This window comes from Vulpes vulpes, chromosome 13, assembly GCF_048418805.1.
Source record: "Vulpes vulpes isolate BD-2025 chromosome 13, VulVul3, whole genome shotgun sequence".
NCBI classification, from domain to species: Eukaryota; Metazoa; Chordata; class Mammalia; order Carnivora; family Canidae; genus Vulpes; species Vulpes vulpes.
Genome location: NC_132792.1, coordinates 33,633,162 through 33,645,531, shown reverse-complemented (window position 1 = coordinate 33,645,531; position 12,370 = coordinate 33,633,162). Strand labels below are relative to the sequence as shown.

General features: G+C 38.4%; 1 protein-coding gene across 18 annotated transcripts in view; it reads right to left on the bottom strand.

Annotated features, from left to right (window-relative positions):
• NCALD (neurocalcin delta) overlaps positions 1-12,370 on the bottom strand; it is a 377,474-nt gene that overhangs the window by 176,151 nt on the left and 188,953 nt on the right. For 15 of the 18 annotated variants that reach the window (XM_072734130.1, XM_072734138.1, XM_072734134.1 and 12 more), the window contains one exon: positions 1,672-1,720. The exons of the other annotated variants lie outside the window; for them this stretch is intronic. The gene's annotated coding sequence lies outside the window, so the exon portion shown is untranslated. The remainder of the gene's footprint in view (positions 1-1,671; positions 1,721-12,370) is intronic. 18 annotated transcript variants of the gene reach the window in all.

Sequence of the window (12,370 nt, the reverse complement as noted above, 5' to 3'; positions counted from 1 at the left end):
AGGCAGATGCTCAACCACTGAGCCACCCAGGCATCTGAGACTATTAATATTTTTAATGACCTTGATAGTTTTGAGGAATAGTGATCAGGTATTTTGTAGGAGGTACCTATATTGAATTTTGTCTTAGGAAAAAAATAAAAAGAAATTTGTCTTAGGTTTTTCTCATGACAAGAGTGGGGTAATATGTTTTGGGGAAGAGGACCAGATACCTATTATCAAGATGACATATTATTGCGAATGTGAATCTGGATGACCTGGCTTGAGGTAGTGTTCGTCAGGTTTCTCGATGGTAGGGGACTCTATTTTTTTTTCTTCTCCTCCCTTTTCTACTGTACTCTCTGGAAGAAAATCACTATGTGCAGCCCCCATGGGGAGTTATGCTTTTCTTCCTGGAAAACAGAGTATCTACATAGAGTATTTGGAATTCTTCAGCATGGAAGATTTGTCTATTCTCCTCATATATTTATCCGATTACTTACATCTGAATATATATTTATTTTATGCTTTGGGTTATACCATTACTTTTTTTGTTGGTCAAATTGTTCCAGCTTTGGCAATTAGGAGCATTTTTAGTTGGCTTCTGTATCCTCATGACACACTTTGTGTTACACCACTGTGAGGTGGGGTTTTTTTGTTTTGTTTTGTTTTTCATTTTTCTTTTAGCACTACCTTACTTTCTGGCACTATACACTCCAGACTCATTTTGCATATTTCTTGCCCCAGTCCTAAATTAGCCATTTCTCCAAGAAGCCTTCCTTTTATTGGAAAATAGTATTAAAACCAAGATTTGTGTGGTAGGTATGTTTATTGCTACTAAAGTGTCATTGCTCCTGGGCCAAACCAGTTTTTCATTCTCTAAACACAGGACCTTAGAATGTTCCTATACATGCTTATTCAACAAACATTTTTACAAAGATTACTATGTGTCGGCATTATTTTAAGCATTTTGCAAATATTAACTCATTAAATCCTTGTAATAACCTCTTAACAACAATAGATAGGTAGTATTATTAAATCCATTTTATGAATGGAAAAACTAGGATACTACGAGGTTTAAACATGAGGCCAAAGTTATACAGCTAGCGAGTGGCACAACCAGGAACTGACCCAAAGCATCTCGCTCCAGATTTGGAGGAATAACCAGTATACCACATTGCCTCACAATGGTGAGGACTTCACAAAGCAGAAAATTAATGAATTAATGAATCCACCCACATTCATTCTCCAACAAATATCCATCATGTGCCCATTAGGTGCTAAATTCTGTGCTAGATGTTAATTGGCTTAATGCCATTTGAGATACTTTCTTGGGCTACGGCCCAATTTAAAATGAAGGAAGAGGCTGTTGCAATGTGCCCCTTGAGAGGACTCTGGCAGCTACATGGGATGAAGATGGTGAAATGAAACCACTCCACTCAGGGGCTGCACATACACTTATTCAAGGGTGGGAGGCAGTGCCTTCTTTATTTCCTACCTTTATCTTATCCTTTTCACAAATGTAAAGGAGTTTATTATCTTTTCCTATATATGAAATGCCCAGTCATTATGCAACTGTTCACTGATAAAATATTTGAAAATAAAATATTTGAAACTGTCTTTTGTGAAAATCATTGAACAAAACAGAGATTTCCATTTACATCTGATTGAAAAAAATTTTAAATATACACTTACCTTATGACTATCACTAGGGGGTAGTTCCCAGAGACCAAGCCAAGATAATCTAAAAGGAAACAGGCAAAATAACCACGCTGAATGCAAATATCTTCAAGGATTACAACATCATTTATCCCCACATATTTAGTGGCAGAGCTCTGTGAAGCTTCCCCTGACTCGGCTTTTGTTGTTAATAACACATTTTGGGAACAGGAGGGCAGGTGGGATGGAAATGGATTTGGCAGAAAGGACTCTCCTAGAAAAAGAAGGCAGAGGCTGATACAATGAGAACTCTTGCATTGATCTCTTGCTGATATTTATAAATCCTTGCAAGAGGATATGGACTCAAGAGAAGAGATAGTCAAGAATATGGGTCTTCATTTTCAGGTCAGAGCAAGCATCAAATGAGTCACCTTCCAGATGTACCAAAGGTTAGGTACATTCCAAAAAGAGTTAGCAAGCATAGTGCCTTAATGCAACAATAAGAAATCACAATAAAATAGGTCAATAAATGGAATAATATATTGATTAGATTCATAGATCAGAGGAAAGGGATAATCAAAGGGTTTAGCCTGTGAAGAGCTAACTCAGTTCAGCTGAGTGGGTTTGATTGAGAAGACTTCAAGGAAGAGGTGTGATCTACTGAATCCCATTGCCAATGGACATGGGAGAGGGGTGGTCTCTCAGATTTTATTTCTGACATTTACAACCTCTCTCTGAGAAAAAAAAAAATGCCCCCTCTGGGGGCACCAGTCTAGACAATCTTACTAGTCTATCTAATATAGTTTCAAAACTATCAATAGGGTCAAAGCCCTCTTGAGAAATATGTAGAAAACAAAAGTCCCAACTCATATGATTGAATTCTTAATATCCAAGTATCATTTTTATCAGGAATAAAATATCAAGAAATGTGCAATTGTTTGGGTTTCTAAATAGCCTCCCTTTTAAATTTAAAATATTGTAATAATTCAAGGAAAAGGTGTTAGAACTGACATGTTAGAAGAGGTGTAACACTCTACCAATTTCTGTGTATTTGATGATATACCATCATTGCAAAATGTATCTCAGTCAATGTACCAAGGACTCATATTCCTCCAAGCATTTAACACAGTATTTTTTTTTTTAATTTATGATAGTCACAGAGAGAGAGAGAGGCAGAGACATAGGCAGAGGGAGAAGCAGGCTCCATGCACCAGGAGCCCGACGTGGGATTCGATCCCGGGTCTCCAGGATCGCGCCCTGGGCCAAAGGCAGGCGCCAAACTGCTGCGCCACCCAGGGATCCCTAATACAGTATTGAATATACTTAAAGCAGAACTAGGAGTTTCACCAAAGAGGTAATAAATTTGCCCCTTCGAACACAGAATAGGGACAATATATTTCAGTGGTTAGGACCTCAGGCAAGTTGTTGAGCCCCTGGATATTCCACAAATAATAGTTATTATGTTATTTTTAGTTCCAGCAACATAAGAATTCTGATCTAAGATATATTCTTAGTGTTTTTCTTGTAATAACCTATACATTTTAATAATATAGATGTTTAGAAGAGATTTTGCCTTAATGAAATGTAATCTTTCTAAGCATGATTTTTTTTAACTGTAAAAAAATTTATGAAATGGTTTTTATACATTCATTTACCTCATAGCTACTTTGTTGAAATACAAACAGATTACAACTTGAAAAGTGGTATTTTACAGTTTTTCATTGTTAGGATGTGGAATCTAGTCAAAGTTAATTCCCAGCGTTTTACATTTTAAAATATAGTTAACTCCATTTAGACTTTCAGATTTTACTGAAACAACAACAACAAAGTTGTTAAAATGGCAAGATAAATAAATGAGCAGTTACTAGAGCTGACCTGACATAGGACCACAGCAGCTTTCATTAGTATCAGAGTGGGCAGGCCATTAAAGACCAAGCTCGTTGGCGGCATCTAAGTCAGCTGGACTTGGAAGAGGTGAGCACATCACTTGAAGGGTACTTAAAGCTCTCTCTGTTCTGTATGCCCCCAGACAAGTTTCATGATCTGCCCAAAGGAGTACATTGAAACATAGCCTGTCTTGCCTATTTTTTTCTCAGAGATTGATAATGATGGAGGTGGGGGTGAGTGGTGTGTGAATGTAGATAAGAATGCAGATAAATAATGAACAGGGTATAGAATCTATTTTTATATAATAGCAACTTTCATTGAAACATACACATAAAGGAAATTTTGTAGATTACACATATATCTTGCTAATTTAAATGATCACTTCAGGGGAACAAGGAGATAGGTAGAAAGAACAGAAGGGAAGTCAAGAATTCTGAGGTTTAGCCCCAGCCTGGTCATAGTTAGCAGTGGGCTAACTTTTGAGTAGTCACTTACCATCACTAGGCCTCTTTTACAGAAAAGTCCATGCCTTACTTGAAGATACCTTTCTGACATCCGTTTTAAGTTGGTCCTTACTTTTAAGAACTCTATCAGAGCGCTTGCTTTGGCAGCACATATGCTAAGATCTCTATCAGGAAGTTTATGGTTTACAAGCAAATAAATACAGCTGTGGCCAAATCTGCCTTTTCAGAAGCATAGCTTTTTTGGTGGTGTCAGTGCTTAAAATAGTTACTTTATATATCTCGGGTTGCATATACAAATTTCAAGGTTTATTATATGAAAGTCTGAGAACATTCAGATAAAAACTGCTTTGAAATGTTTTAAATTTTGTATGAAGATACTGTTTAGTTACCAAAACCAGTATTTCTACCTATCCTATCCATCAGCCATAACAATGTATTCATGCTAATGATGAATAGAATGGTTTCTTGTCTCAGTATTGATATCTAGTTTTTCGGGTGCCAAAACATAGCATTTTTACGGAGCAGTATATTGTGACAAGAACTTATAAATAGAATCAACAACTCTTTACATTTTCATTTTCATTTTATTTAATAAACCTTATAATTTGAATATCAGAATCCAACCCTAACTCTCCTCAGGAAATGGAAAAGGCTTAATATTTATTCATCTGGAAAAAAATTGTGCCATGCTCCAAAACCCAATTAAACTAGAAACAGATGAGATTCATCCTCTCAGGGGCACTTAGCATAGCTAAATATATTCACAACACAGTTGATCATTTATAAACACAGCTACCATCGCAAGCAGAGAGTCATGTCCATGACAGTCCATTCATGGTCTAAAGTGAAAGGCCATGAATTTTGCTAGGGTGGAGGCCACCTCTAAACATCATGGAATCAATACTGCTCTGTTTTACAAAATGGTTAATAAAAATATTTTAAAACATTCTATTCTCTTGTTTTCTGCTTTTAGACTGAGGACTCAAGTGAGGATTAATCTAGTTCTCTCTATGTCAGTAAATATGGAAATCAAGAATGGAGGGAATAGGCTTAATAGGATTCTAGTTTCCATTAAAGGATCATTGCTACTGCCCTTGTTCCTCATATCACAACTTCGCTTATGCTAGGTGCTGTCCTAAGCTGCTTTCACATGGTATGATTCATTCTGATGCTATGGTTCTGTGACTCAAGTTGTGAGAAATGGATAGTTTTTCTCATTTCCTTCTTAAAGCTGGTCTTAAATTCGGAAAGCATGTTATGACAAAGAAAAAGCAACAGTAACAAAAAGAAACCAAATTCACTCCAGGGAAGGGAGATTGGATAAATAGGGGTTAAACAAATGTCTTTTTTAGCCAGTTGAGCAGTCAGCAATATTAACAGAGAACCTACAAGGACAGAGCCCAGACTGAATTTTCCCCTTTGTCCAGGCCACCTGCAATGCCCTGTTTGGAAGAATGGCAGGCTGGGTCATAAGTAGAAAAATACAATCATCCAATAGCCATACTATGTGTTTATCTATTCCCTTAACAAACATTTACAGAGCACCCACCACGAAGCAGGGGCTAGGAGGTAGAAATGAATGATATGACTTCAACATTAAGATGCTCACTCCTAGAGGGGAGAAGCCAGCTAGTCACTCATGACAGACAAGTAAACAAAATAATCAAAATGTGAACAGTTGAATGAAAGACTCACATAAACTTGAATAGTTGATCTGAGCATCCTTCCCTTTCCCTTCTGACATTTTTTCTCATTAGCACATGGTCATTAGCACCATCGTCATTTGATGCCATATATTTATTTATTTTGGTTGTCTATCTCCTTCCACTAGAAAGTGAAGGCAGAGGATTTCTTTGGTTCACTTAGGTAAACCAGCCCCCAGAACAGAAATTAACAACTAGTAGGTGTTCAATAAACATTTATAAATGAATGTATAAGAAAGTAATCACTATAAAAGCCATTCAAAAGATGATTATCTGGAAAGATGGGTGGAAATTATGTTGGTTATTACAGAAGGCAATTACATTTTGACAAAGCAGAAGCTGAAAGTTAGTCAAGAGAAATCTGCTGGACAAGTCCTCAGGGACACCTAGCCATAGGTCCACGGAGTACAGGTAGTTTTGTCTGCCCAGTGTCATGGGACTGTCTCCCAGTTTGCCAATGCCAAACACCTATTCCTCTGACTATGGGGAGAGCCCAAACCAAAAGGCCAACTGGTTCTCCCTCCTGGGCAATGGCAGCTGTGCTATCAAGAGCAGCAGCATCTCAGAAGGTTGGTTTATGTGTTCCTGCTTCTGAGACCCCCAATTACTTTGGTTTCTGTCTTCCCCAAAACCTGTTTGGTCAGCTCTTCCCTCAGCTCTTTAAGCTATTAATAGCCTTCCAATAAACTTTTTTTTTTTCCCCTGGCTCTTAAAGTCTCAGTTTATTTCTGATGAGTATATTCAAAGCTCTCTGTGACCACAGGAGCTGATTAAATGATGACTGTGGTTTGGAAAGACTCAGAGTAAAGAATTTTTTCTGAGCACTAACCATGTGCTGGTACTGAGCTAAGCTCTTTATAGGAGTTACCCAATTTAATCTCTACAACTATCTCCATGAGTACCTATTCCCGTTTTAAAACCAAGCCAAAAAAATAAAAAATAAAAAAATAAAACCAAGCCAAGCTCCCACTGTATACCAAGTGGCTGAGTCAGCATTTGACTGTAAAGACCACAAACTTAACAGCTCTCCACTCTCCTCCTGGGAAACACAATTTCAAGTGTGTGGTAAATAATAAGAAATGTCATTGGTGTCATGGTCAAGTTAGTGAGTAAAGGTTAGGGATTCAGTGGAAATGGGTATCCTTAGGAATGGATGGAATTAAGTGTAGTGGCCCTAGCTTCCATGCTTATAATTCAGGATTCTCACATTCCGATTGTGTTATGATTTTTTTTTCCTGTGCCATGTGAAGAATTAAGGAGAGTTTCCTAGTGAGAACTGTTAAAACAGGTGTCTGGAACATGTGGTTCCAAAGTCTGAAAAATGCCTTAGCATAATTGCACATTTTTATTAATTAACACCAGATATATTTATACATGGAAGTGACTGTAAATCATATAAATACATCTAATTCACCTTCCTCTTAGACTGATCCTAAAGATGCCTCTGGCTACAGCAGTGTTTTCATCCTAAAGGATAAATGCAAAGTGGAGAGACAATGCTCTTAACCAATTGTAGCAAAATCTCCTTCTCCTTAAAATCCCATAAGAACATTTGGCCACGTGGGCCAAAAGGTAAGGTTCTGAGCTTCTGAGCTCACAGTGCATCTGACCCTGTGCTTTCCCCTCCTCCAAGTCTATTTTATCCCCATGATCAGCATGTCCTCTTCCTCCCACATCACACCAAATAGGAAGCTGAAAAGGGTTCACGTTTCCGGTTTAATAGGTCAGAAGAAGTCTGGTCTTCTGATCCAGATTCATCAAAATGTGCTGCCTCCCTCAGGGAACATAATGGAAACTGTGCAGCAGGATGAGTTAACATCATTCATCCCACTGGAGCTTTTATGAAGTCTTGGCTCCACACTATCTCCTCGAGACACAGATCAAAATAGCGACATCCAAACCATCCTTCATTGGTACCAGTGTGTGGGGGTTAGAAGTGAACATATCCCTCTGTAACCCAGATAACAATTCCCTTGGTCATTACTTTGACTTTTTCAACTCCAGTGAAGGAGTGACATTGTTGCTCTGGCAGTCTCTATTTGTTTCTATTGTACAGCAAGTACAACTCCTTTTTGGGGGATTTCACCAGTGATTTTGCCTTCTGAACTAGAAACTACTTATTGGTGTCATATAATGAGGAGGAGAAGACTGTGTCCCCAACACCACTATTTCTGGCATTGCTGAGTCTGAGGCCAGTCTGGACTGTTCTACCAAATTTCTTTGTGGACCACAAGGTCAGATGGCCTATGGCAGATGATTATCTGTATTCCAAGGACCAGTGGACAAGCAAAGTCCATCCCAAGGTGAAAATTGCTGCCCAGTGGTGATTTGGACTTTGCACAAGAACCTGGTTGATGACATGCAACAGTCACTTAGCTTTTGTCGGGGTGCAAAACTAAGACTTCTCCAATGGATGAGGGTCAGGCCTTAGTTCTCAAGGCTGACCAGGTCATGTTGGCAGCCCTGAAGCAACCCTGAAGTGAAGAGTGTGTATCTGAAGTCAGACACTCTACCAGAGAAAATTCAAGGAAATGCAGTGGGAAGCAAAAGAAATCTGGACTCAGGACTCTAATAAAATATATGCATGACTTTATGTCCTGGGTTGTGAAATAATCACAGACATTATTCAGTAAGCAATATGAACATGTGTGACTTTTCTTGTAGCAGATGCCTCAGGTTACAATCAATAACCTTTCTTTTCCCTTCTCTTCTCTTCTCTTCTCTTCTCTTCTCTTCTCTTCTCTTCTCTTCTCTTCTCTTCTTTCTCTTCTCTTCTCTTTTCTTTTCTTCCTTCCTTTCTCCTTTTTTTTTCTTTCTCTCTTTCTCTATTCTCTTCCTTCTTCTTCCTCCTGTGTCTTTCATTTTCCTGGTGGCACAACTACTCTCATTTACAGGTATAGATAGGCAGGTCCCAGACCTCATGCAAAGCACTTCGCATACATCGCCACTTCTACTGCACATTAACAATCTCAAAAAGGAGAAATTGTTGCTGTTTTACTGTGAAGAATGCAGATTTGGGGAGGTGACAACTGTATTAATGGGCTGTGACCCCATATCTGTCTCATTCACAGCCCAGACCTGTTCCATTAGGAACACTGGCATCTTTCTCTTGATAAACAGCCATCATAGAGTCTTCACTGCACACTATCTACCATTTAAGAAGAGATTTTTCTGTACGTCTTGCCTTTGGCACCTGGCTCACCTTCTGCCTGACCTTCTGCTTGCAACTACAGCCAGAAGGTGGATGGAGGGCAGTGCAGATTCCTCTTGAGCTGCCAGTGTCCTCTTAGTCATGCCCTTGGTTATCTTCTGGCTTTCTGCCCCCAGGCATTCTCCAATGCTACAAGGACCTAGAGTCTGCAGGTGCAGCCAGGAAGCACAGGGGAGAAAAGCCCAGAGATGGTTCTTGGCCAGTGGAAATTGGGTGTTGATAAACACACTGCTGCCCTCTAGATACAACTCCAGAATGGGAGACATTCTAAAATAATCACACCCCTTTTTGCCTTCTTAAATCCATACTTCAAAATTTGCTTCTCAGGAGAAATCAGTCTAAGACATCTTCCAATAACCTTTTTAATTCCATTTGCCTTGTTAACAGACATTTTGCTTCAATGTGTGTGCATTTTCTATGGCTGTCAAGTTTCTCATATGAAGAACTTTCTACTTTTCTTCACCATTAGCCAGTTATTTCCTTTAACCACAGGCTTCTCTAAAGAAAAGGGTGCAAGAGAAAAATGTAAGCTAAAAATCTCTCTCTCTTCCTTTGCTCAGAATCCTGAAGTCTGGCTTCAAAGCTCCACTAATGGGAGAGCTCATCATAACTATTGACGCTAATGACCTCTAGCTTTGTTGGGGTGGGGAACAGACATCTGAGCATAGTATTTTAAAACAAAACTTAAATGACAATAAGGTAACAAGTTAACTAGTTGGAAGATATTATTTTGCTATCAGATATTTAGGCATAAGTCATAAGCAGTTCATATAAATGACTCGTTACTTTTACACAAAAAAAATATGTAGAATGTTTTCCCCTTGACATTTATTTTCTATTACCTAGAAACAGCACCAACAGCAATAGTTTTTCTTCCATCACGCCCACACACATACACATCTTGGTCCTCACATCTGCTAAAAATCAAAGATTCTGGATCTCCTTCCACTGCAGGCAGAGACACTCTTGTTTCTATCTTCACCCTGATTCAGGACCACTTGTGATAAGCCCTTCAAATATGTCCATCTCCTAATCTCCAGAACCTGTAAATGCTACCTCATACAGCAAATGGAACAGCACCAATATGATTAAATTAAGGATCTTGAGGTTGGGAGATTATCCTGGATTTTTGTGGCATTTTGTTACAGCAGCCATAGGAAACTGATACAACCATCTTCTCACCCTGACACTTCTTTTCTATGCTGATCTCACCACCACCCACCTTTGCTCCACATTATATCTAAATGAGGGATTTGGGAGTAGGTCTGTCTTCATCAACTCTGAACAACTTGCCCTGGGTGTTGGAGACCTCAAGGGACCAGAAGCTCTGTAGCATGAGGGTAGGAAATGCTTGTGTGCAAGGGGTAGGATGTGCAGAAACAATTTAGGACAGCAGTAAGGGCTACAGAAAAGAATTTAGGAGTTAGCAGCATATAGGTGATGGTTAAAGTCAAACCATAGCTAGACCATGTAAACACATGATAGTGACCTCGACTGAACTAGAAAGTGGATCAAGGGGATTTAGTTTGCAAATGATAGGCCTATCAGAGATACCATAGAAAGTTAAGAGAAAATGTGGTCTAAATATAATTTTTTAAAGTTTATTTTGAGCTGAAATACAATCTCAGATCATGAAGAGGATTCTATCTTGTTCAGAGAGAAGCATGCCTCAAAAAAAAGCTCTTGAGTTCTATATTAGGCACATAGATACAAAAATAGTCAATAGTTCCTGCCCTTAAGGAGATTACAGATAATTTCATTATAATGTAATGTGTGGTGTGATAATGGTGTCAACAAGGGTACTTTGTGGGCACAGTGGACGGGACAGTTAGTCAAAAGGATGGACTGAGGAAAACTTTCCCTGGGAATACAGGTGAGCATTCATGGTAGAGGAAATAGCACAGAGTCTTGCGGGGGGTGGGGTGGGGAGTTAAATCAATATGATTGGAGAGTTCCTCCAGGAAGATTATGCATAGTGACAAGAACAGAGGAGCAAGGACAGAACTCTGGAGAGGAATAAGAGTTAATAAGAAAGCAGAGGAAAAGAAGCCCACAAATCAGTCCAAAAAAGACCAAGAGGGTCAGGAGGGATGTCAAGAGAAAATGGTGTCATGGAATCCAAGAGGGTAGAGAGCTTTGGGAAGAAGGGAGTTGAGTGAAGATGAGTCCTAACAGGGTCAAGAGAAAACCAGAAGTTTTCTCAGAGTAGGTACATTAGATGATGAGAGTAAAAACCAGATAGCAAAGGGTTAGAAGAAAATGGGAGCAAAGTGGAAGCAACATGTTGAGACTGCACTTTCAAGTATCTTGGTTGACAACGGCATGGGAACCATGCCTACTTGTGAGGTTTTTAAACTTTAGAGACAAAAATAGGCTTTACAAAGTTGCCACTAAAATGAAGAGATAAGATTTAAATACACAATGAGAAAAAAAGAATCAATTTGAATCTTTCTCCTCAAACTTAAGATAAAACTAAAGTGCAAGTATCACAACAAGAATGGGGGAAGAAGAAAAATATTTTAAAAATAAGAGACTATATATAAAAAGAACTTGTCAAAGAAGTTTCAAATTAAAGATCCCAAGAAGAATAAAGATCTGGAAGCAAATGAATGAGAAAAATGGTGGGGGGGAGGAGGGAAGAGTTAAAGATGCTTAGACCAAACGAGTGGATTCCACATCAAAGAAGGAAAATCAATAATTACACAGAATTTTACAAAAACTACAAGGTAAAAATAGTAAAAGTAGGTGAAGAATTTCAGACTTTGTTATGATAAAGTAGGAGATAAAGGACTATTCCAAAACCAAACTGGGTCCAAAACCACAGTCACCCTGAATTTGGCAAACATGCCCTGAGCACTGATGTAGGAGGACAGGATCACATTTACTTGATAGCAATAAACACAAATATAAAAAATTTACTCAAGAATGACATTAAAACGTTCTTTTTATGAAACCAAGTGGCAAGATAAGATTTTGCTGGATCTAGTATAAAACTAAAGAGTTTAAAGTTTACAACAGAATTCAAATAATTAAAATGATAGAGGAAAATAAAAAAGAAGAATGATTGATTGTGTCAAATGCTATTGCAAAGTCCAGTAGTATGAGTCCTGAGAAGTGATCATCAAGAGGTGACTGATGACCTTGACAAAAGGTTGTAGGAGTTTTCAAGTCACATATATTTAGAGAATATTATGAAGAAAAGATCTAAATTGTAACATCAGAATGGGCAGGCAAACAACATGATCCAACTCAGTCCTGTCATTTCTAATTATTTTTTAATAACACTCAACAGACAAAGAAATAATGGTAAAAATTTGCAAGTAGCAATAGAAACATGCAGTAAGTAATTGCATCCTGGAAATGTCTGAATAATGACAATAACCTTTAGCACATCCTTAAGCCTGAAGCTGAGGTCAGACTTTCACCCCATAGATCCTCAGTAATTACACGGTAACCACCCACGTCTATCT